Genomic DNA, 27830 nt, shown 5'->3' on the forward strand with positions numbered 1-27830 from the left:
TCCGGAGGGCCACAAAATCGCCCCAGCTGGGGAAACTACGCGCTGCTTCATTTGACTTACTTTCAGTCAGTATCAGTTAGTCAACGAGTGCGGCGGGTGAACCGAGAGAAGCTTCGCGTAGTTCCCCCAGCTGGGGCGATTTTGTGGCCCACCGGAACTTCTTCTGTATGTCGGAAGAGTTTGTACAGTTGGAACTGGACGATTAACACGCGAACACGATAGAGAACGCAAATTAAGGTTTTCTTTTTTTGTCGACAAAACATGTAGATCCGAAGAGATTCATAAGAAACTCCCAACAACAACAACTTCATAAAACTTATTAGAAAACTGTCATTAAAAGCCTCCTAACTCCCTGCATTCAATTTCTTGCAGCTTTAACATCAGTTCTCTCCGGTGTTTTTCATTCTGTGCATTAGGAACATAAGTAAACAGTTGATGTCAAATTCTGCGCATTGCTTAAATCATTGTTTTGATTTGAAGAACCGTTTTTTTTCTCAATTTTTTTAGGCAGTCATGTTCAGAATGATTTTATCTTTCACGTAAAGGCATTTCCAATAAGAAAATTGGGTTTAACACTGTTTCATTTGATAATTTTGATTTCCTAACACTTAAGCTGTACTGCTAACGGCGGCCATGTTTAAACGTTTGCTTCCTACATTTATTTTGATTTTTTCCATTTCTCGCGAACAATTCATCAGGTTTCAAAATAATTGGAAGCATTTTGAAGATAAACAGTAACTGAAGAGATTTAGCTTGTTTTATGGGTATTTTGTTCATCACATCTTGAAATATTTCTGTTTGAATATGAAAATGCGCAGAGTTTGGGACTGCGCAGAATTAGGGCCGGTCACGGTACTGAGGCCTTACACGACGGACCACTTGTCGAGAGCTGTGGGTCACTTAACCAAAACTTATCAAATTAAATGCAAACTTGTAATTTGATCAGGTACATTGGAGCAAGTGCAAACGGATTTCATTATAATTCTACTTCATATCTATTATATGAAATTCTCTTGTAACGGTGTTTGTAGTACTGGTCCTCCGAAATGGCCCAAACGATTCAAATGAAATTATTTTTAGAATATTCTGTAGACATGCGAATCGGTTTGTATCGAATAAAAATAACCAAAAGTCGCAAGTCATGGCTTCCATTTTTTCGAGATTTTTTTTCCTTTGGCGGGGTTTGTTTTTCGTCTCCAAGGTCGAGGCGTCGCGAGTAAACGTCGCGAAAGAATAGTAACCATGGCATAGCATACTGATTAGTGAGAACATTTGGGCGCATATTTCTCAACCAGGCATACTGTCAATGCACGTGGTGGCGCTATAAAGCGTAGCTGTGATTTTTTTTCTTTTTGATTTCCAGCTCATTTGTACAGCACATATTAATGAGTGACCTAGATTGATATTTTGCTGATCGAATCTAAACTTTTTTAACAATTTTAAATGGTTTAAAGATTTTGATTTCATGTTAATTATAGCAGCAATTGTTGATAAAAAAATATGAATTTAGTACTGATGAATATGAAATAATGATACATAATCCTGAAAATAGAATAAAATATCAACAAAAATAGATCGAAAAATTTTTGGAACACTTTCAGATGTACTTAACTGAATATGTATCAAACGCCTTTTAAATTTTTAGAACAACTACAAAATCCGATGAAAATGAACAGACCCTGACAGACCCTTCAAAATAGGGGATTTATGTATTTGGAGGTCAAAGTCATATAACTTTTTTTTTTGCAACAAAACTGAAAGTTATCAATAAATTAAACCACTTTTTCATTACAAAAAGTGAGGATGTGCATTTTCCGGGAAAATTTTCAGTTAAGATAGTACCCACTTCTTATCCCCGGCAACGTGTTTTTCGCGATGGACTCATCGGGTTTTCAATTCCTCTTCATCTGCACATTTCATAACTATTAGGCACAAATTAAAATTTTTATTTATGGTATTCTTGAAAATTTGCCAGTCGAAAAAAACACAACCGTCATCGACGGCGATGGCCACAGCCTGTCATGATCAGCATGCTCTGGAATAATATATCATAGAAAAATAAGTATATCTTAAAAAATCATCAGTTGTCATTTGTCGCTTTTCAATTAACCCAAATTTACACTTAAAAAACACTGGAAAAGTCACTTAAAAGAAAAACATAGTCACTTAAAGAAAAACATATGGACGGAAAAAGGTTGAAAATGCAAAAAATTTGCCATTTCACAAGAATTAATAAGCATAAGCTTGAAAAATCAGTTTAAAATGGTTTTAAAAGTTTATGAAATAAAATTATACTGAGGTTGTTGATAAATACTCTTACATTTAGGCTTTTTCAAAAATATTTTTGAAATTCCGTAGAAAAATTTCCAAACATGACAATTATCCCGGTGATGTGTTGGAATTCCCGGTTTTTTTTCCGGGGGCAGCGATGTCCTATTGTCTGTATGATCAGTGTTTCTCTTTCTGTTTCATTGGGACTTTTGTGAACGGGAATAGGACACACTTAGGATACATATTTTTTGTGGCTTCGCTGACGGAGAGACAAAGAAATTCCAAAGTTTTTCTCGGTATTCCCGGTGTGCAAGAAATCCTGACAATAGTTTCTTTCAAATAACACGCTGCAAGATCTTAATGTTGCCTCATTTTACACTTAGGTACATGGCACTGAGGGCCTTAAAATTAGCAATGAAATTATATTCATCAGAACCATAAAATGCACTTTAAATAACTCAATAATATAAACTTTGGAAAATAACTATCTAAAAAGCTTCGTGTACACAGCATGCTTGCATAATTAAATGTTAAATAGTTATGAAAATTTGGCAGTTTTATATGGAATGGCATTTAAAATTATTAATTACTCCGTTGTTAGTCATTTGATTCCTTTGAAAAGTGCTTTAGAATGAAAATTGATTCTTCGTGCTCATCGGAAACTATTTTTTGTATTGGATTTTTGAATCTGGACCATTAAATAATAGTTTTCATCGTCGTTCCTTTCTGTTTAAAGCATACAATGCAATATTTTCTGTATTTATGTTAAAGACTTAATAAATGATCTAACAGACTTCATTTTTTTGTGATGACAAGTCAATTTGTTTGAATTTTCAATCGAATCGCACAAATAAAAGCCACCCAAGACAAACATATCCTCAAATTTTAATTTTAAATCGTCAAAACTGCTTATTGCATATTACTTTTAGCTTTGTTGAAAAGCTAAAAATTGTCGCAGCTAACATAAGTCGTAGTAGAAATGATAATCCAAATCGAATATTAAGACATTTTCAATAACCATTGTAATCACGTTGGTATTGAGTGATTTTCTTTCATTCATTTACGATAAGCTTTGCCCAAAAAAAGTTGAGTCGTATAGCAGATTAGTCAACTCGTAAATTTGTCACCAAAAATTTGAGAATATGCTGATTCGACATTAACTATTTGTGCTATCTATCTTAAGTGAACTGATTTACGATAAATGGGCGGTCCTTCAAATGGACTGTCAATCCGTTTTCTCTCTTTCTTCCTTTGACCGGTTCATTAAAAGAAAATCTCACCTATAGAGCTATAGCGTGGTTCATATCAACTGATGAGTTGGCATCGTGGTAAGATATCGGATAGCGAACTCGGGGAACTGGAGTTCAAATCTCGGTCGGGATTTTTTTTCGTTTTACTAAAATTTCTTAGAATCGTTTATTTTGCTTTTTACGGGCAAATCGAATCGTTGGAATCTTATTATTGTAGATATATTGCCTCCACTTGCTATGCTATTTTGGTAAGTTTAATACAATCTTTTCATCTGGTATATTTGTTTGAATAATTCTGTTTTTCCCACGATATACCTTATTAAATGTTTGCTGGGGTTTATTAAGCCCGGTTTACAGTTCTTGTGAATGCGAACGCGAACTCACCACCATATTCCGCAGTGAAATTTCAATTCGGTCATATCTCCAAAATGAGGAACAAGTTTGTTCGATGATAGATAGAAATTGGTTTCGATCGGATTCGATCGGTAAATGACAGATCATTCAACCAATATTTTGGACGAAACTAGTCGAACCGGTGTTCAAATTCAAATTCATATTTCTCAAAAGATACATGTTCTTCTTAAAACATATGCAGCTTTAAAAACAATTGATTTAAAAAAATAATAACCCAAACGCCCCATCAGCTGTGAATACAATGAATTTAAATTAGAAAAATTTAAGTACTGTAAAAAAGTATTAATCGATCAAGGAGTAACGAACTTTACGAGTGAAAATTTCTCGAAATGCATCGGTTCACTTTTGTTTATTACTAGATTAAGAAAATTTTGAAAGTTCACGGATTAGGGATAAATAATCCTAGAGGATTAAAATCCCGTACAAAAAAAAATAAGTTCACGGATGTTAAAATGAAACACATAGCAGAAAAAAATGTAAGGCTGGACTCCAGCAAACATTTTTGTAGTTATATTTTTATGTTGTTTTGATATATGTTCCATATACATTATAGAAAGATCGTTTGAAAGTTGAAAAAACAGCATTCACATACCAAAGTGGAGGCAATATACATACATTAATTTCATTTCTTTCTTAAACGACGAAGACTACACAAATTGGGCGTTATACCTTATTCGTACCTAAGCGCAAGACTTTGCTCTCGTAGCCTTCAAATCGTTGCCAGCGGCAGTATTTTCCAGTCCTCTCGTTGATCAATATTGATAAATTTCATCTGATTTTTAGCCATCTGGATGCACTGCTGGTTGCAGAGAGAACATGACGATGATTTTCTCACTTGAAGCCCGCGTGGGAGCAAAATCATTTCAAAATTTACAAACATGACGGACTTTCGATCATATCCTGACTGACTTCAGACTTCAGACGACATTTTATACAATCTTTTCATTATGCAATTGCGATTCGCAAAACCATTGTAAATGGCTTGGGGCTTGTGATATAGCTCAGTTGGCAAGTCTGTTGTCTCCTGAGCCGATGTCCGCGAGTTCGAGCCCAAGAGTAAACATCGAACACAGTTGTACCGGATAAGTTTTTCAATAACGATCCGCCAACTGTAACGTTGATAAAGTCGCGAATGCCATAAAGATGGTAAAACGACTATAATCGAAACAAAAAAATTGTAAATGGCTTAAGTTATCATTTCTGGTACGATTTCATGTTTGCTGGGACGATGTAATTTTAGCATATTATTGAAGATTATCGTCCTAATATCACAGACTGATACTAATATTATTAGTTTGTGCTAAATTTTACATACGATGTACGCAATGCGAATGTCTAGTGTTGTGTATGTCACAACCTGCTATGTGTTATTCCAGCGAAGCAACCCTTTTTGATCTTTTTGACGTTTAATAAATGAATCATGTTGAAAAGTTGATAAAGGATTGCGAATTTCAGGAGGATTTATGTTGCAGGTAAGCGCGATTGATGTCCAAGTAAACGTGAACAAAACCGTTGGTGATGTTTTTTTAATCATTTTTCCATTTTTAGGAAATTTTTCCCGCAGATTTGAGCGGAGAAAAGGTTCGAAGTAATCAAAACAAACTAATCTGGAGGTCAGTTTTTGTGTTGGAATCTCTCTCCTATGTACGATAATTTAATAAAAAATGCGATATAATAATCTATTTATGCTGGTAAGATATTCAAATGTTGAGAGATTTTAATCAAATGCAGACATAATGAAGAAAAATAATGTCTCCGAATCATCTGTAGGTCACGCCAGATTTCTCTGCGAACGACAATTGAAGAGAGATCATAATATTTCTCTGCGAACGAAAATCAGAATTTTCTACATGAACGTCAAATCAGTATTGCTGTACCGGTGCGAAACTTGGTGCACGTATGCGGTGACGACGCGAAAACTGCAAGTATTTGTGATTCGCTGCCTGCGGAATATTATCCGCGCTTGGTGGCCTGGCAACTGGATCTCAAACGTGGAACTTCTTCGCCGGTTTCATCGAAAGGCGCCAGTAAAGATACGGGAACTAATACTTTTACAACAACCCATCTTTTTTAAACACCATAATGTGCTCTGCAAACAATATCCACAGACTAATCTGTGCAATATCTTCGCGGAACTGCAAAAACGAAAAAAGGATCTTAAGAAAAGGAGCGCACTGGACATATTTATTTCTTCAATACGTTTAGTCAAAGCGACAATATGCTCAATTTGAAGGACAATGATTTTAGTTGAGTTAAATTTATACTGCACGTTTTCTCATTGCTCACCCTACTTTTGTAATTATAAAAAAAATCAAAATCGCAAAAATGCTACTAGGTTAATGTAAGCGAGTTTTGAATTTTCATTGATAAACTGAATGGTTTCTCAGTAAATTTGTTTCCCAATTACTTTCAATCTTTTTTTTAAGAAATGATTTTTACCATTGCCTTCATTCATCCTTTCCCATTAAAAATAAATAACAAATTGCAAAACGACAACTTTAACTTTAACAAAACAAAACAAAGAACATTACGCGAAAAAAGCCTACATGTTATAAGGAGTGTATCGAAAATTAACCATTAACATATTTGGGCCTTCCAACGCATGAACGCGCACAACTGTGCTCACCTGTATGTAGCATCTTGATCTGTCAATAGTGAACCAGCGCTTTTTTTTACGTTTGAAACATTCGTTTCTCACAAAATGTCGCGAATTAAAAAATAAGTTCAAATTCGTGTGTTGGACACTTGGATACGAGAGAAGGGCATCTCGATGAATGAAGTGGCGAAACGTTTCGGCATTCATCCGGCGAGCGTAAAATCCAACATCCACAAGATCGGGGAACACTATACGTTCGATGATTCGCCAGGAAGAGCAGAAAACCAGGACCATCTGACCCAAATCTAGACCGTAGGGTAATCAACCTCATCAACCGGAATCGATCGATGTCTATACGGGATTTGGCGAAAAAAGCTGGGATATCGATCGGAATGGTACAGCAGATCAAGAAGCGGAACAACCTGAAGGCATAAGAGAAGCAGAAAGTGTCCAAACAAACGGCTGAACAAAAATCACGAGCCAAAACCAGAGCCCGGAAGCTGTATCATCGGATTTTGCAGCTATTGGAGAGGATGTGAGTGACTACGAGAAGTCGGTTGAGGTGGAAAAATTTCGCCAGAAAGTGGTTGTGTGGCAGGTAATCTGCTCCTGCGGATTGAAGTCGACGAGTTTCTTTTCAAAAGAAACAATAAATGCCGATATCTACCAAAAGGAGTGTTTGCAGAAAAGGTGGTGCCACTATTTATATAAGAAACATACGATTCCACCATTCTGGCCGGATTTGGCGTCAGCCCACTACGCTAAATCCACTCTTAGATGGTTTGAGGATAACGATGTAGATTTCGTTGAGAAAGATATTAACCCACCAAACTGCCCCCAGCTTCGCCCCATAGAACGATATTGAGCTATCGTCAAGAGAGTTTTCAAGAAGGATGGTAAGGCCAACAGGACCATGGCGGTGATCAATCAGCTGTACAAAACCTAATGAAACGCGTCAAGTCGAAAGTCCGAGAATATTACCAATAATTACTTTTTTACTTGTAGTTCTTTATAAACTGTAAGAACAAGCTTTTTAAAACACTTCCAAACGGTTTCTTTGTTTGAATCATCAATACAATGAAAAAAAAAATGTGTTTATAACTTATTTTCAATACACTCCTAAATTGTGTTTGTTTTTTTCCTGCTTTGAATAACACATGATTAGTGAAATTTTTTTTTTTTGGCTAGTGAAGTAGACAATGTGCAACTCGAGACCCCATACACCCAACCTTCGGGTAGTGGTCATATCACCTCTTGTCTGCAACTCCGATTCTCTACCTCCCCGTGGTACTAGCTGGGGTGCGAGCAACCTTAGCGGAGATCGGGTACCCAACCCCGGTGGATGCTTTGGTCGCATGCAGAATGAGTTAGGGGGCTTCGCACGCGTCTGTTCTCCATGTTAGGGGCGGCGTGCGGAGTGCAACAACGTCCTGGTGGTGTTCGGGACCCAAAACAGCAACATCACGACGGTCCTCCTGCGAGATAGTGGGGTTAGCTGCGGGCCTTGCGAGCCTGTGACTACTAAAAAAACATAAGCAACGAATAACGAACAACAAATTTCGGATGGAAATCGGCAAAGACCCACGCGACGAAAAGGGACTAGCGATTGGAAACTTGGAACATGGAACTGCCGATCTCTAAATTTTGTGGGCAGTACCCACGTGCTCTCCAACGAATTGAAGAGCCGCAAATTCGACATCGTAGCGCTGCAGGAGGTATGCTGGAAGGGCTCCACGGTACGAACGTATCCAGATGGTCGAGCCATCTACCAGAGCTGCGGCAACACACACGAGCTTGGAACAGCTTTTATAGTGATGGGAAAGATGCAAAAGCGCGTGATCGGGTGGTGGCCGATCAACTCACGAATGTGCCGGTTGAGAATCAAGGGCCGGTTCTTCAACATCAGCATCATCAACGTGCACAGCCCTCACCTCGGAAGTACCGGTGACGACAAAGACGAATTCTACGCGCAGCTGGAGCGTGAATACGACCGTTGCCCAAAACATGATATCAAGATCGTCATCGGGGATTTCAATGCTCAGGTCGGCCAGGAGGAGGAATTTAAACCGACAATTGGAAGGTTCAGCGCGCACCAGCTGACCAACGAAAACGGCCTCAGACTCATTGATTTCGCCGCCTCCAAACGAATGGCCGTACGTAGTACCTTTTTTCAGCACCGCCTCCCACACAAGTACACCTGGAGATCACCGTACCAAACTCAATCACAGATCGACCACGTTTTGATAGACAGCCGGCACTTCTCAGACATCATCGACGTCAGATCCTGTCGGGGCGCCAACATCGAGTCGGACCATTATCTGGTGATGGTGAAGATGCGCCCAAAACTCTCCGTAGTGAACAACACGCGAAACCGGCGCCCGCCTCGGTTAAATATCGCGCGACTGAAGCAACCTGAGGTCGCGGCAGACTACGCGCAATCGGTCGAAGCAGCGCTGCCGGCAGAGGGCGAGCTTGACGAAGCCCCTCTCGAGGACTGTTGGGATACCATCAAAACAGCCATCAACAGTGCTGCGGAGAACGTCATCGGTTATGTGGAGCGATCTCGACGGAACGACTGGTTCGACGAGGAGTGTAGGAGGGTGATGGACGAAGAGAATGCCGCGCGGGCGGCAGTAGTGCAAAGAGGCACCCGTCGAAATGTGGAAAATCACCGACAGCGGAAGAGGCAGCGAGTTCGACTTTTCCAGGAGAAAAAGCGCCGCCTGGAGGAGGAGGAGCTCGAGGAGCTGGAGCAGCTGCATCGTTCCCAAGAAACACGAAAGTTCTATCAGAAACTCAACGCATCCCGCAAAGGCTTCGTGCCGCAAGCCGAAATGTGCCGGGATAAGAACGGGGGTATCCTGACGGACAATCGTGAGGTGATCAAAAGGTGGAAGCAGCACTTCGATGAACACCTGAACGGCGCACATGCAGGAGATCAAGACGGTGGGGGAAGGTATATCGCCGGCGTAGCCAACGACGAAGAGGAGCCACTCCCAACGATGAGTGAAGTTAAGGAAGCCATTCGCCAGCTGAATAGAAACAAGTCGGCTGGGAAGGATGGCATCGCAGCTGAACTCATCAAAATGGGCCCGGACAGGTTGGCCGATTGCCTACACCGGTTGATAATCCGGATCTGGGACATAGAACAGCTACCGGAGGAGTGGAAGGAAGGGGTAATATGCCCCATCTACAAGAAGGGCGACAAATTGGACTCTGAGAACTACCGAGCGATCACTGTCCTCAATGCCGCCTACAAAGTGTTGTCCCGAATCCTACTCCGCCGCCTCACGCCACAAGCAAACAGATTCGTGGGAAGTCATCAGGCCGGCTTCATGGAGGGACGGTCTACGACGGACCAGATATTCACATTACGGCAAATCCTCCAAAAATGCCGTGAACACCAAGTCCCTACGCATCATCTATTCATCGACTTCAAAGCCGCATACGACACGATCGACCGTAACGAGCTATGGGAAATCATGGACGAGAACGGCTTTTCCGGGAAGCTAATCAGACTGATCAAGGCGACGATGGATGGAACGCAGTGCTGTGTGCGGATTTCGGGTGAATTGTCGAGTTCATTCGAATCGCGCAGGGGGCTTCGACAAGGTGATGGTCTATCCTGCATGATGTTCAACGTGGCGCTAGAAGGTGTTATTCGACGAGCGGTGGGCGAAATGCGGGGCACGATTTTCAACAGATCCAGTCAACTTATCTGCTTTGCCGATGACATTGATATAGTCGGCAGATCATCTGCGGCGGTGGAGGAGATCTACCGCAAACTGAAACGCGAAGCAGGAAGGATTGGGTTGATGATTAATACGTCCAAGACGAAGTACATGCTGGCCTGCGGATCCGAGACCGACCGAACCCGCTTGTCCAGTAATAACAAGGTCACGATCGACGGCGACGAGCTGGAGATAGTCGAAGACTTTGTCTATCTCGGCTCACTGGTGACGGCAGACAATGACACCAGCCGTGAGATCCGGAGGCGAATTATCAGCGGAAGTCGTGCCTACTATGGACTCCACAAGCAACTGCGGTCGAGAAGACTTTGCCCTCGCACGAAGTGTAACCTGTATATGACGCTTATTAGACCGGTTGTTCTCTACGGGCACGAGACATGGATATTGCTCGAGGAGGACCTGCGTACACTCGGGGTATTCGAGCGACGAGTGTTAAGAACCATCTTTGGCGGCGTACAGGAGAACGGAGTGTGGAGGCGAAGGATGAACCACGAGCTCGCGCGACTCTACGGCGAACCCAGTATCCAGAAGGTGGTGAAAGCTGGCCGGATACGCTGGGCGGGACATGTTGCGAGAATGCCGGACGACTGTCCTGCAAAACAGGTGTTCGCTACGAATCCGGTAGGCACAAGACGAGCGGGGGCGCAACGAGCGAGGTGGTTAGACCAAGTGGAGCGTGATCTGGCGAACGTGGGGTGCCCGAGAAATTGGAGAACGGTTGCCATGGACCGAGTGAATTTTAGGAATTATGTTCGTCAAGTTATGTCGTGAGACGGAATACTATGTAAATAAAATAAATAATAGTGAAATTTTTTGAACTTATTTGGTAAGCGCTTATATGGTAGCGTTTTTTCTGCTTATTGTGGCTTCCGCAGCAAAACAGAATTCCCCATTTATTGAATTCTGTTCAATAAATCAATTAACAAATCCGAAAAATTATCAATTATACGAACTATTGAAAAATACTTTTTTTTTTATAATTAGCCAACAAGTCTAATTTATCCGAACATAAGGTGATAGTGTCAAGTGTGAATTCTAAATAAGGTGAAATAAATCATATACAGAAAAAAGAATCAAACATGGTATCAACCCAAAGCCGAATATTTTTCATTACCTACCCGTTACAAATTATCCTAACACTCATTAACGATTATACCGATAACAAGTAGTGCCATCAACATAAAGCATCATTATATGTAGGCCGTAGGCTCTTCATATTTACAAAGGCTGTTACAATGTGAGCGGCATTGTTAAGCTTCATGTGACAAACAAACGAGCAAGGATTGTTTGCATTTCTTTTCAATCAACCGACGACACTGCTTGGACTGAATCATACCTACTTGTATCAGGAACTTAATATTAATATTATTGCCTGCCTGAGCATTCGACCAGGTTGTAGCCCACTTCTCGGATCAATGAACCATCAAGTTCCCGCTGTTTGGAATTATTATTTTTAATTAGATGCACCAACTGCAACGAGGTTCGAAATCGGTATTTTAAAGGTCGACTTAAATAATACCGGTAACGTAGCGCCCAAGTGCACTGCCTACGTATAATTAAAGGGTTTTCTAGTCGTTTATCGTAAGCACCGTTGTTTGAAATTGTATCTTTGTGCAATGATTTTTTGTTTAGATATTACGAATCGAAATACAAAGAAGTCTTTTTGTTTAAAGTCAACCATGATTGGATAGCCGCTACAAATTCTGAGAAATTCACAGAAAAAAAATAAGTCAAGAATTAGTCGTGATTCCCAAGGTCATGGTCATAAAAGCCATCAGAGAGGAAAAATGAGCTGTCTTGAACAACCAAAACAAAATTTAAATTGTTCTGTTGCCTCAGAGCGCTACAAAAAAGTGGTGCCCATGAGATAATCTTCGAAAAGAGAATCAAATGTTGGTGACACATTCAAATTGATAAACGCAACGCAAGTTCACCTCATCATGTTATTTAAATTTCATAATATTCATTTAAGCGAGCTTGCGCTACGCTAGCTAGCTGAGGATTTGGCATTTTTGGCTGACGATGTTTTTGCTTACACCTTCATACAAGGCATCGGATTGCTTCATCATTTTGGAATTCTTCACAGTTGTACTATACTTTGTATCAAGCGATCTGACCTATTTTATTTCAATAATAATTTTTAATCTAGTATTCACTTGTCAACATAATTTCATGTTGATTTTGGGTGCTTTTATTATGAACCTACCTATTAAAATATTTAGTACAATTGTGCAAGACATAAAAAAAGAGAATCTTGTTCATATTTTGCAAATCATCTCAGAGATTAGATTTAAATTTAAATTCTGAACGAATAACGGATTTGGGTAAGGTATTCGAAACATTCAAATCTTTCTTATATTCACAAGACAACAAAATTCGTATTTTTAGAGGTGCAAAGTTTTAGAATGGTTATAGTGTTAGGAAGAGTCAAAGCTCCTTTAATATCGTACTCTGATATTTCGTATCATACGTCAATCCTGGTTCTGGAATCCACTGCTACAGCTTCGTGCAGTGTTAATATCGCTTGTTTCAAATTTGGCGTTACAAAAGCTCATTGTAGTCGTCTAACCAGAGCGCTAACTGGTCAGTTCAATAAAAATATATAAAATCAAGACTTTGTGCTCTGAATCTCCTGTATGGTTAAGCTATGATTCAGAGGTACTATTGTACCTATATTTACCTTCCACTTAGTGTGTACATTAGGGTGTCCCAAAATTGCATAACTTCTGGGAATCTGGGGGCTCACCCTCCAAATGGTAGATTAGGATGTGCAGCACAAACTTTTGTATGGGGCCGACTTAAAAAAATCATGTTTAGAGGTTCCGCAAGCGCAATCTATAAAAAAAGACCACTTTCAAAATATTTGATTTTAAATTAATTCTAGGTTGAAAATTTTTTACAAAATTTATATATTTTATATTTTTTAAATTTTGTATGGATTAAATACTACACGTCAAAAATGAAAAATGAACCAAAATTGTATCAAAATGGAAAATAAGCAAGCTATTTTCATAAAAAAAAAATTGTGGGCCAAAAATGGTGTATTCAACTGATCAAAATGTGTACCAAGCGTAAAATATTTTTGTCAACAATATCATCAAAAGATGCGGATTTTTGTACACTTATACTTTGCTGGACAAAGCATGTTGTTTGTATCATTGTGTAAAGAGCTATTCTTGGTTTAATCCGCAATAAAAATCACAATTTAGGATATGTTTTATTTAATTTATCAAATTTGCCTTAATATATATCTACTTTAAAATCAAAATACTTGCAATAAAAGACTTTGACGATTTAAGGGAATCATCAGTGGGCCATATGCCAAATTTGAGCGGAATCGGACAACAGGAAGGGGTTGCACTGAATCTCAAGTGTGAAAGGGATTCTGAGACACAATGTTCTGAAGAAGCATAAAAACTGGTTTTTCATCAAACATTTTTTTTCTTTACCAATCGAATGTTTAATTATGTTTATTTTAATAAAATTTCAATTAAGACTAACATTTCACCTGAAGACTGCAACTCGATCGGACTAAAAACAAAAAAGTTATGGCTGTTCAAAGATTGTGTTTTGGTCGCAAATTGTCCTGTAAAACGCAATGAGTAAAATGTACTCATTGTGTATTAAGGGGATTTTTTTTTATTATCTGACAATTTGCGCCGGGGGTCTTCAGATTTTCACCAAAATTGAAAATTTGGTTCATTTTTGCGACTTAAAAACACATGTATTTTTTCAGATTTCTAACATTTTTATTTTTTGAGTTAGCTTCGGTTAGATTTTTTTGTAAATAAAAAATAACCATTTTTCAAAGCTACATAACTCTGTTGTTTCTCAACGGAAATTTTAAAAAAGCACATCAAAATGCATTGAAATTTTATCAGCTTTCCAAACAAAATAGTTGAAAAAAATTGAATAATGACCTTCAACATGAAAAGTTGGAAATAAACTTTAAATTGGCGTCTAAAAGTACCGTCTGCACCACCGAATATTTTGCAAAAAATACCATTTTATACAGTGAGCGAAATAAGAATAGCACCACTATGTGTTTAGCTTATTAAAAAATGAATGATTGAAAATTGCGAGAATTGTCTTCCACAGTTTGTTCTGAATTGCTTAACGAATAAATCAAGCATAAGTTTACTTTTTTTGGACGTAGCAATTGGCGTTGAGGACCAAAAATGTGAAAAAAGGGTGCGAAATAAGAATAGAACCACTTGAGTTTTTCTAACAAAAACATGATTATTTTTGAAAATTTACTATGTTAAAGTGAATAATAATGCTTCTACGAGTTATTTGAATACATAACTGCATTTTAAGAGTTTTACCAGAATTTCAAAGGTTTTCAAAGGTTTTAAAATGGGGGTTATAAGAGATGCTCCTCTAGCGTTAAGGAATTAGACATTTGAGCTGTAGTTCTTTATCAAATTTCTAACTTTCTTCATAAAAATGACGTGATATGATGAAACAAACATTCGGGATTAATTTTGAATCAGAAAAAATAGGTTGGAAATCAAAAACTTTGATTTTGTTCAGTAAACCATACTTTTTCTCAGTTTCAAGTCGTAGATGGCAGCACTATCTTGCAGTTAAAACCTAATTCTGTCTCAATATTGATTTTCCAGGTTTATTTAGGCCCATATTCATCATTTTGAGGTATTTTCCCATCATAGTTTTGTGGAAGTTCACGCTGCAGAAAGCTTTTCCGGATTAGCAAAAGAATCACCAGCACAAAAATGTACAACCGTCAAAATTTCTCCTCATCTCAACTTCCAATTCAATTGCAAATCATAGCAATAAAACTGCTAGCCGTCTGGTCCATCAAGCTGCATCGCAAAGTTTAACTTTATTCTGATAATTGGTCCAAAAAATTCACTTTTAGTGACCTTGATGCAATTCATTTTTTTTTGGATTTAGTGATCTTAGAATTTCCAAAGCGTTCACACGGTACATGTATTTATTTCTTGACCAAAATCATCCAGCTCTCCATAATCAATCCCGGATATTCGAAAATGGGCATAAATTTGGTTAAATGGCAAGATAGTGCTGCCATCTATGACTTAAAACTAAAGAAATAGTGTTTGACTATTAAAAAAGCATTAATATTTTTAAATTCCAACCTGCTTTTTGGATACAAACTCAGACTCAAATCTACGTTTCATCATTTTGTATCATACTTTTGAATGTTAATGAAGAAATCAAGCAGTTTGATAAAGTTTTATAGCTAGAATATCAAATTCCTTAACGCTAGAGGAGCATCTCTTATAACCCCCATTTTAAAACCTTTGAAAACCTTTGAAATTCTGGAAAAACTCCTAAAATGCAGTTATGCATTCAAATAACTCGTAGAAGCATTATTATTCACTTTTACACAGTAGATTTATAAAAATAATCTTGTTTTTGTTAGAAAAACTCAAGTGGTTCTATTCTTATTTCGCACCCTTTTTTCACATTTTTGGTCCTCAACGCCAATTGCTACGTCCAAAAAAAGTAAACTTATGCTTGATCTATCCGTTAAGCAATTCAGAACAATCTGTGGAAAAATTTTTTCATAATTTTCAATTATTTATATTTTAACAAGCAAAACACATAGTGGTGCTATTCTTATTTCGCTCACTGTAGTTCGATTTATGATGCAACTTTCATCTGAAGACACCAAAGTGGGCCATTAACACCTTGAAGAGTTATGAAAGAAATAATGACAATAAATATCTTTTTTTGCATCGAAAACAAACAATGGTCGAACAACTGCACTCACATATGGAGATAGCAAGCACTTCTAACAACATGGAAACAAAAGAACTTATCAAAGCTGGTAAAAAACACTACTTTTTCGTGCTTTGTAGAGTGTTAGCAGCAAAATTGACTTTAAATTTTAACCAAAATTCTTAGGATCGTATTGTCAATGTGATTTAACTAATAATGGGAATGTTGCTTTTACAACCTGGTCATTTACTATATAACTTTTCAATTTTTCGATCAAAGATCCTTGTGAAGCATAACCAATGCCAATAGTAGAAGGTTCAGTCCCTGTGTTTGGGATCACAAAAATGTGATTAAAAAATGAAATATAGAAGTGCTTTACATAGTTTTTATATCGGGAGCTAAGCACTGGACACTAAAATCCTTTCCCATTGTTCAAAAAAGTATGAGAAAGTGGCACAAATGTTGTAGAAATAACCAAAGAGCTCAGTATGGCCAGCCCAGGCTGTAAAATGATGAAAATATGATACTTTTACCGTATATGTTTCTACATTCGCCCAGTTTTGAGGTTTACCATACTAGAACGAACATAATTCGTCGTCAGTGTTTTGCTACCCCGATCGCTCACACACGAATCTTCAGTGTTCCACCGTCCATTTTAAATCAAATCTGGGGAATTACGGATGCAAAACTTAGCGCATAAACTTCTAAAAATGACAGCAAAATGTGCATTACTTGTTGTGACCTGATGCAAAACTGGGTATAAACCAGTGATTGAATTTTGCTGAGCATGAGTTGATCAACCATCTCTCGCTCAACGCTTTACTCGGAAGCAGTGATGCCACATTTTTATCGGTATTTTGGAACCTAAAAAAATCTTTTATCGGTATGGAAATCCCAAAAATCGGTATGAAAATCGGTATTTGAGGTGGATATTCAAAAATGTTTACATTTTCAACTTCCTGTCCTAACGAATTTTTAATATAAATGGAAGCTTGCAATAAAAAGCAAGTCTAAGAACTCTTATGAATGTTATTTTTTAGTATAAAACTAGACTAAGTGTGTTTGAGCATATAATATTCTATTTTTTCCGTAACTTGGTTCTAAGTAACGCAAGTTTACATAAAAAGACAGTTTTGAAATATTAACAGAACTTTATGTTTGTTACGACTTAAACATTTTTTTATTTTTATCTATCTGCTTTTGCAGACGAAAAGTAAAAATCACAAATGAAAATTTTTCTTTCCAGTACTCATAATTGAATGGAAATCTTATTTAAAAGTTACCGTTTGATAAGAAAAATAAGGGCATGGCGATCACCTTCAGGTTACACGTGGTTTAGGCATATTGATGAAGTAAAAACTTGATACTTTAATTGATGTATAGCTAAAGTGGGATGTAAATTTGATAAATTAGATAAGGCAATAGAACCAGGTCAACCTAAAGTAATTTTTTTTAAATCACGCATTAGTCATATGAAAACCCAAGAAGAGAAACGTGTTCTGAAAGAAGGTGTTCCCAAGAAAAATATTTAAAAACACATAGTTTTTCTAAAACTGAAAATACCCTTTTTGCCTGGCGTGACCTGGCGATCTCTGCAGTTAGGTACATGTGATATCATTTACTTGGCTAACAAGGTGGAGAAGGATTGTATCCGTGTATCTGATTGCACTTCGAAGAAACCACGAACAACTGAACGAATTATGAGAGTGAGCCATGGAGATTTTTGCAGGGTATTTTAAAAGATCAACTTACGCCACGCCAGCACTTTGTCTCCTTTCTACGAGACCTTTACGAGGATAGCTTCAATTAAGTGGGAATGTGGAAGTGGAATGTAGTTGGAGTTAAAATCTTAAAAATCGGTATGAAATCGGTATGTTTTGCCAAAAATCGGTAATCGGTATATACCGATTCTTGGTCAAAATTTCGCTCAAAAATCGGTATAAATACCGGAAAATCGGTATGTGTGGCATCGCTGCTCGGAAGCAAAGGTTGCTTTGAGGCAGCGAAAACGACAAAACCGATGATGTATACGCTCTCAACATGGCCGCCTTCATGACAGCGTTGCCACATTTGAATCTGTATTTTCGAGGCAAAAAATCTTTTTAATCTGTATAAAATCTCAAAAATCTGTATTAAAATCTGTATTCAAAATTTTGATTCCGGATACTAACATTGCACTACGGTGACCTTTTTTTTAATGCGTGGCGCACTAATCTAGTTGCCCTCTTCATTATTGCGAACTGCGACATTTGTGCGATCTTTCAAATCAGTGTTAATTCTGTGATTTTGCTACATGCAATCCGCTTTTTGGTTTGTTTGTACAAATAAATGTGACTTCGAAACATTGCACGAAATCCAAACAAAATACATATCCGCTACCGCTACATGTACAAAATAAGGTCACGCCAACTTTAAAGTGGATATGTTTCGTAAAATGCAACGATCTTTGTCCATCCGGGGTTTAACAATCAGATGGGAGTTTTAAATTGTGTCAATTGTCTCTGATCAGTTTCTGTATTTAGTTGTAATCGCTGTATACTGCAAGAAAAATATTCACAGCTGCTGAAGTAACTCAATGATATTTAACTAGGTACCATTGAAAGTTACATTTCGTGTAATGCAATGTCTGATCTTGGTATATGATTTTCGGACACAGGTTTGAAAACTGTTTTCTTACCGTTGCATTGATGCAGTTCCGAACTATAATCTGGAAGATTTTTCTCATTTGCGAGCATGGCAATTGATGGCTTGAACGTTGGATCATCAAAGGAGATTATTCTCGATTAACTCAAAGCATAATCAAAATATCATAGAATTTTTTCATTTGCTGAAAATCTGTATAAAATCTGTATAAATTTCCAATTATCTGTAATCTGTATATACAGATTCTTGGTTTGAAAATTTCAAAAAATCTGTATGTTCACTGAAAAATCTGTATATGTGGTAAGTTCATGAAGCAATATACATTCGAGGCAGCGAATCCAAAAAACCAAACGAATGGCTCTCACTCATCTCCTGTTACAACATAGATGGAACCGAATTCAAAAGGCAGAGCAAACCCGAGTCTCCTCGTTTGTGCCTGGATCGAATGCGTGAGGTTTTTCTGCTATTGCTATTATTGCACAGCAACCGCACGCAGGCAGCTAGTTTTTTCATTTCTTTTTCTTCCCCCCTCTTTCACCATACGTTGCAGGCCGTGCAACGCAATAAGTTCGGTTGTTTTTGTTGTTGCCTCAACCTTTGCGGTCGGCTCGAGTTATTCAAATTCAACAACGTAAATGAGTATGTGTGCCTCGTCTTCTTCATGCATCATGTAGCAACCGAACGTTGAGAGAGTTCGTTCGGGGCAGCAAACGGATAGTGTCTCTCAGAGCAGATCCTCCTCATGGGGGGAGGTTTGAATGAATGTATATGTATCGTCTCCTGTATAGCTATGCGAGGCCTCAAAGTGTGTATTTTGAATGCCTCTGATGAGAAAATTGGTGAGGATTTCAATCACTGGTATAAACGAATACGTTATATTAGATTTTTGAATATAACATGAAGTCAGTTAAGCTGCAACAATCTACCGCCCCTTCTTTCATAACAGTCCCATATACAAAAATAAGCAAGCGAGACAATCAGCTTTTTCTGTTTTGGAATATATTTTTAAATTGTGACCACCTCTTTCAGCATGAACGAAAATCGTTTCTAGGTTGTCATAATAAATCGTAAGGCCTGAAATTTTCGCAATTGGGTTATTGGTAAGGTCGAGAGCACTATTTTTATTCATTATGGGACTGTTAATCGACCATATTTGAAACCTTTTTCGAATCTACTAGCATAACAGTCCCATACAGAATATATTTTTTTCACCAAGCTACTTTCTAAGACTTAAATTTGATCATTTTTGAACTTCTAAATGCAATTGTTCGAAAAAGAAACATACTTTTGTAAAAAAATATCATGAATTCCACATTGTAAGTTGAATCTTTTTACGATTTTTGATTGCATCCGGTAGTTTTTCGCTCAGGAAGTCATTCCTAAGAAAGTCAGACCTGCTTTCGAAAACTAGTGTGCATCATTCGACATCAAGTGAGTTAAAAAATGTTTAAATGATTCACAGCAATAAACCAAAGACTATTTCGCCAAAGAAACATTGAAAAGTAACCAAATCCGTGGTATTTCACATATGGGACTGTTATTCAGGTATATTTCATATAGGACAGCCACGAATTGATATTTTTTTCGAAATTTCTAGAACAAAACCTCTTTTTTAGTCTTTTATGTTGAAGCCTTATGTTGACCTAAAATGACGAAAATTCATATGGGACTGTTATGCGAGTAGGGGCAGTCTACAAAGCACGAAAAAAATAGTGTTTTTACCTGCTTTGATAAGTTCTTTTGTTTCCATGTTGTTAGAAGTGCTTGCTATCTCCATATGTGAGTGCAGTTGTTCGACCATTGTTTGTTTTCGATGCAAAAAAAAGATATTTATTGTCATTATTTCTTTCATAACTCTTCAAGGTGTTAATGGCCCACTTTGGTGTCTTCAGATGAAAGTTGCATCATGAATCGAGCTACACAATGGTATTTTTTGCAAAATATTCGGTGGTGCAGACGGTACTTTTAGACGCCATTTAAAGTTTATTTACAACTTTTCATGTTGAAGGTCATTATTTAATTTTTTTAAACTATTCTATTTGGAAAGCTGATAAAATTTCAATGCATTTTGATGTGCTATTTTATAATTTCTGTTGAGAAACAACAGAGTTATGTAGCTTTGAAAAATGGTTATTTTTTATTTACAAAAAAATCTAACCGATGCTAACTCAAAAAATAAAAATGTTAGAAATCTGAAAAAATACATGTGTTTTTAAGTCGCAAAAATGAACCAAATTTTCAATTTTGGGGAAAATCTGAAGACCCCTGGCGCAAATTGTCAGATAATAAAAAAAAATCCCCTTAAACGACAATTTGCCCTATACATCAGCCATAACTTTTTTGTTTTAAGCCCAATCGAGTTGCAGTCTTAAGGTAAAATGTTAGCTTTAATTGAAATTTTAATAAAATCTACATAATCAAGCAATCGATTGGTAAAGAAAAAAATGTATGATGAAAAACCAGTTTTTATGCTTCTTTAGAACACTATGCCTCAGAAGCTCTTTTAGACTTGAGGTTCAGTGCAACCCCTTCCTGTTGTCCGATTCCGCTCAAATTTGGCATATGGCCCACTGATGATTCCCTTAAATCGCCAAAGTCTTTTATTGCAAGTATTTTGATTTTAAAGTAGGTATATATTAAGACAAATTTGATAAATTAAATAAAAAAATATCCTAAATTGTGATTTTTATTACGGATTAAACCGAGAATAGCTCTTCACACGATGATACAAACAACATGCTTTGTCCAGCAAAGCAAAGTGCACAAAAATCCGCATCTTTTGATGGTATTGTTGACAAAAATATTTTACGCTTGGTACACATTTTGGTCAGTTTAATACACAATTTTTGGTCCAAAAAAATTTTTTTCTTGAAAATAGCTTGCTTATTTTCCATTTTGATACAAATTTAGTTCATTTTTCATTTTCAACGTGTAGTATTCAATCCAAACAAAATAAAAAAAAAAATTAAAATATATAAATTTTGTGAAAAATTTTCAACCTAGAATGAATTTAAAATCAAATATTTTGAAAGTGGTCTTTTTTCAAAGATTGCGCTTGCGGAACCTCTAAACATGATTTTTTTTAGTCGGCCCCATACAAAAGTTTGTTCTCCACAGCCTAATCTATCATTTGGAGGGTGAGCCCCCAGATTCCCAGAAGTTATGCAATTTTGGGACACCCTAGTGTACATGTCCTTCTTTGGCCGGACTTCATTTTTTTTAATGTATGTCAGAATTTAACAAAGAAAGTTTAAAAAAAGTCCTTATTTCCAATATTATGATAAAAAAAAGCTTCATTGCTTAAAAATTCCTATGTGGATAGACTAAATGCCAACTTTGCCATTATAAAACCGTTTATTCGCCCTCATTGTAGCATCCTGGTTAGAACATTTTCTGATCATTGTAAACTCAAATCTCCTGAATTTTGTAGTTGTGAATCAATAATGTGTGATTCATTTTAGCTCATATACCGTAAAATGGGGCAACATGCAACATTTTTCAACTTCAATGGCTTCTAAAATCTTAATGCCTACAGATAATCATTCCCCTTTTACATCAAAAGTTTTAAGGTTGATGGGACACCAAATTGACGTAGTCTGAAAAATTATTGATTTTACCAGTTATTTTTAAATTTTCAAAAACATGCGATTTTAACCCTACTAAGAAAAAGGGGTAAGTTGCAACAAACTCTGTTATTAATGAAAAATCAAATAAAAACGTTTGAAAATTTATAGTTTTTGATACATTTAAGATATCATAACGCATGAAGCATCAATTGCAGTAATTTTTTATTGTTTTATTCGAATTAAATTTTAAATTTTTCTATCAACAATGTTTTTAGGGAAAAAGTGTAAATTTGCTGCATACATTTGAGGGTAAAAAAAACTACAAATATTTTATTAGCTTAAATCATGAAAATAAATCTTAGAATGGATGAAATTTGAATGTTAACAAACACATAATGCAAAATAATCACATCCCAGCATATAGAAACGAGATTTATGAGGTTTAGTTGTGATTTTCATTTTGTTGCCTTTTGCCCCAGACTGGTAAGTGAATTATAAAAATATTTATTCAAAAAAAAAAAAATGGTGATTGTCCGAAAAATATTTTTACTTCAACAGTGTTGGTATAGGGTAATGAAAGCAATATAAAGTTTGTAGGGGATATCATTAAGCCAATCCGTCATACTGGGTAAAGTTTTTTTACGGCATCGAAAAATGCAAAAATTTGTACAATAATTGCTCGATTTTTTAATTTTTTTATGAGAATCAGAAACTTTTAAAAACTCTTTCAGGATGTAAAAACTATGTCATCGTCAATTTGTTATCATTCAACGATAAATATATTACAGTATATTGAAATAAAAATTGAATGAGTGTTGTGGTATACAAATGTTGCATCTAACCCTGCTTTTGCATGTTGAACCGTTTGACGGTATGCCTGTATTTCGTTTGCTAGAAAGCTTTTAAGTACTCTCGCCTATCCTGTTATAAGTGTATCTAATTCTAAGAATTTAAACTAAAATAACAATCTGTCATTTTTCACTCAATGTGGTTATAAGCTTCAATGCTTCAAAATTCCTACGTGGATCGGCTTTGTGCCCTAAATATTTATTTATTTTCTAATCCTTTTATGGTTTTCAGGTTTCTCAGGTATATTATGAAATCTGTAAAAAAAAGGCTAGGCACAATTTTCCCGTTTGTTTGGATAACGTGCCGCTATCAAGCCTACCCCGTTTATGATACTGATAAATATATATGTTCTGCGCATATTTTTTAGAAGCTTTTAACAATTTAAATTTTTCCTCGAAGCTCTGGTTGTTACTTACAAACGGTGCATAAACTGTTTTGTTATTTTTTAGCTCCGTATAAGATCATTCCATTGGAATGTTTAGCAAAATTTGAAATTTACATAATTGAAAGGAATTCTAAGCAAATTTCCCGAAGAATCTTGATTACAGTTTTGATTTTTAATTCTTGAAATTTTAAAACACCTCTGCTGGGTTGGGATTTCAAAAGCGAATTTATTTTATGAAATTATTTTATCGGTTTTTCGGTATCGGAAGTTTTATATTCTTTAAAAAGAATATTTAAGAACTTGTTGTTATAAAAATTCGTATGGTTGCCTCTTCCATGCCAATGATTTTCAATTCAACGTACCGTTTTACTTGATCAACATCGATATCTACGAACAAATCAGCGTTGCTGTAAAGTTGTTTTGGCTATCGAGGATTTCTCATCTGCTCATCGCTAATATGGCTAACATATGGCGAATTTAGCTATTTTATTCAGGTCAACTTAAAGATTCTAAAATTTAGTTTTAGAATGTCACAAAAACAGAAGATGGTGGAAGTTATTTTTTGGCGAACACACATCAGAAAGCGAAAATGGACATATCAGTTGCAGCGCGCATACTTTGATCCCGGTAGGTTGAGGCTAAGGAACAAAATCCCCCAAAATGTCTTAAAATCAATTTTGTCACGTAGGCCATTCGATATTTTTTGAATATTTATAATGTTCTCTCGGTAAAAAAAGCAATTTTGTTCTTAACGATGGTTTTTTAAAAATTTTGTTTCGGGGCCATGGTGGCGTTTTCCGAGCAAGCCTCGAAAATCATCCTTCTGGAAACGGCGGAGCAGCAGCTTCAATTAAGTTTATTGCATTGGCTTGAATAAAAAAATATGCCACTGATGTAATATATGATTCAATAAAAAACACGTCTTTAAAAAAAATAAAGAGCAAAAAATGCAGTTAAATGCTTAAATTAATTTTAATTAACATTTGAATCTACAATTTCCAACGTTCATGGGGAGCAGTATTACAGTTAAAACAGCCATACGAAGGATTGACTTAAAATTCCTGTTGGATTCTCGAAGCTGATGCGATCGCTAAATCAGCCATTTATCCATTTGTGGCAACGTATAATCAGATGGTTGGCTTGATATCGCTGATAAATCTATATATTTTTATCCGTGTAGACAGACAGAAGGTTAGAATAAGGTGAAAGATGTTGAAAATGAGCGGAAGGGCAACTTAAGTTTGAAAAACTTTTCATCACACTTCATCTTTTTGTTCCTCACGGGTCAACTACATGCAGATAGCATTGTAGCTACCACCACACAATAGTAGGCCATGCTTTCGCCCCACAAGAGGAAAGTTTGCAGTGCGAACGGACGTTTTTATTTTAAATTTGGCTCAGATTTTCCGGGATATTTCCTGGTTTTTGGATAAGAAAGTTTAAAATCAAATGCCCGGTTTTGCCAGGTTCGAGAGAAAAACTTGATAGGATATGCCTGGATTGGATACGCGTAGGAAAAAATCTGGAATGCTAATTTTAAAGCCTTTCGATTTTTGTTTTGATTCTCAAGTATACAAGTACACCTGGAGATCACCGTACCAAACGCAATCACAGATCGACCACGTTTTGATAGACAGTCGGTACTTCTCGGACATCATTGACGTCGAGATCCTGTCGAGGAGCCGACATCGACTCAGACCACATCTGGTGATGGAACACTTTTTCATAAGTCTTTCGAACAAAAAAAATCATTGTCAAAAAATGAACGAAAAATAATTATAGATACCTTCGAATGAGGAAATCTGTCATTGTGAAATGGATTGCTAGAGTTTCAACAAAGCTTACACCACCACCAGTACCCGCAATTGAACAAGTTTAATCAAATTGATTAGTATTTGCTCTCTTGCCAAAACATCCCTGCTAGCACATGGGAATCGTCTAATGAATAACACTCACAATGAACTTGTTGTTTCTTCAAAAGATACAACTAACTAACATGACAATCTTACATAACGTTCACAGTTTATTGATTAAACAAGTTTAAAATAAGTGTCACTCGAGGAGGTTAAAATTTTTTTAGCAAAATTCTGGGAGGCGGATTATCAAGGCAGTATTTGAATTTCCTTTTTTTTTTGTAAATTATTAGATAGAGGTTATTTCACAAAATTGGAAGTTTTTGTTGAAAATCTTTTTAATTTGTTATTAAATGTATGCCAATAATTGCAACATTTTGCTAAAAAAATTAAAAAAGGATTCCAATTATGAAGGGTTTTAATGTCTTTGAATGCCGAAACTTCAGAATTCCAGGGTGCAATTTTCTTTTTCAATTATATTCTGGAAGATAACCAGTTAGACGATAAAGACAGCAATTAATCAAAACATGTTTGGAGCAGTCTTGTTTTTTCATCGAATGCATACATATAATCTGTAGCACTGGTGCTGAAATGACACATTTCGGCAAGAGCTTTTCGGTGAACTATAATAAAAATCTTGTTATATGGTTTTTCGATAACGGCAGAAAAACAAACCCCCGTTATCTGGTAAGCAGTTCATTATTCGCTTGTTATGACGTTTGATCATACACCCACTAATCAATGTACCTGCCTGTGCCTGTAGTTTAGCGGGACTTTTTCGCCTTAACGCGTCAAGTGTGCCAGTCCAGGTTAGGTTACCGAATGCCATATCTATCAGACCAAGCGTTTGATAAGATAAACTGCTGGGCTCAGCAAATGCACGGCAATAAATCGACCGTTTTCTGTTGTTATGCTAATCAAAAGCTATTAACTGATACTGTTCCCATTTTCACCGTAGCCTTATCGCAGTTCTATCAATTTGGGAACTTTGTTTTGGTTGAAAAATATATTTGAATGCGAATATGAAATAGGTTTTTTTTTTAATTTTCATTCATGACTCGAGTTTTGTTGTGTTTTTCAATTACATATATCATTTTTTTTTAATTTCTTTTGAAAGATTGCTAACGAAAGTACAAATTGGGGTCATTAAGAATAACAACTCAAACTGCCAACTTTCCATTTCGATTATGTGACTGAGTTGTTACTAAGTTCATGCATGTATACAGGGCTGGTAGCGGTTTGACAATGAAATAGTAGGGACTTTAGTGACCAAAATTTGAAAAAAAGTGACCAAATAGTGACTTTGAGGACCGAAAAAAGTGACCAAATAGTGACTATGTAGAACGAAAAAATAACTTTGAAGTACAAAAAATGTGACCAGTCAGGCCCGTGCGATGGACCCTTCCGGGGGGGGGGTTTCAAAATTCAAAGTTAGATAAAATTAATAACAATACCAGAAATAAACAATTGAAAAGGAAAGGGTTTTCTTACACCATTTGTCACTCATGTTCAACACAAAAACTAAAAAAAAGACTGATAAACAAAATTTTGGAAACTTATTACAATGAATGTTTCAAATTTTCTTAAGTCAAGAAAGTAAGAAATAAATTAGTTTCAAAAGAATTTCTTAGCAAATTTAAAATTAAAAAATATCTGAATTCTAAAATAAATGTCAAATCTTGTACAAAACTTAGCATGAATAGATGTTAGGAAAATCATAATAATTGTTAATTTTTATTCATCTAAATTTGGAATTCTTTTCCTCATTTTTAACTGGAAGTTTAGTGAGAAATTCCGCTGTAATTTTTTAATTTGAACAAAAAATATTTAATTACGATTTAAAATGTAAATTACCGATTACTGAATAAGAAATGAATTTTGAACAGAATTTATTCAATGTTTGATGTTTTAATTTAATTTTATAAAAAGAAGAATATATTTATAATTATTTTAAAAGTGTCAGTTATAGAAGCCAGACATAAAACCTTTAATAAAGTAAAATCCTCCATGTTCAACTACACTGACAAAGAAATGTTAGAAAATGAGTAATTATGTGAATGATAAAAACTGATAAAAAATAAAAAATAATGATTTCAAAACTTTTGTTATTAATATTCAAAGCACAAATCAAATACAAAGTTAGTTAACACTGCGTATTAAAATTTATTTTTAAAGTTGCTACTTAGAACAATTTTTCAAACTTTTTAGATAATTTTAAAAATCATGATCGATCCAAAAAACATGATTTCATATAAAAAATATTAATAAGAAGTGTTTAAATTTTCAATCGCAGGCTTTTAAGCTTTTAATTACAAGCTCTGAGTATTTTGTTTCTTTTGATTAAAATATTGGGTCCTGAAAGAACAGAAGGTTGAAATTATGTTTTATTATTAAAAATTTGGAGTTAAAGGCTTATGGTTGAAGAACACGAAAATTCAGAATTTAAAAACAAGGAAACAATTGTTAAAAATATGTCTTAAAAATTTAAAAAGTTTGATTGAAAAAAATCCGGCAAGTTGATTAGAAAATTGAAAAAAAAACGTACCATAAA

General features: G+C 36.0%; 1 protein-coding gene across 2 annotated transcripts in view; it reads right to left on the reverse strand.

The window, feature by feature from the left end:
- LOC129751079 (glycerol-3-phosphate acyltransferase 3) overlaps positions 1–27830 on the reverse strand; it is a 54724-nt gene that overhangs the window by 13222 nt on the left and 13672 nt on the right. The gene's annotated exons all lie outside the window — the stretch shown is intronic.

This window comes from Uranotaenia lowii, chromosome 3 (assembly GCF_029784155.1).
Source record: "Uranotaenia lowii strain MFRU-FL chromosome 3, ASM2978415v1, whole genome shotgun sequence".
Taxonomy (NCBI): Eukaryota; Metazoa; Arthropoda; class Insecta; order Diptera; family Culicidae; genus Uranotaenia; species Uranotaenia lowii.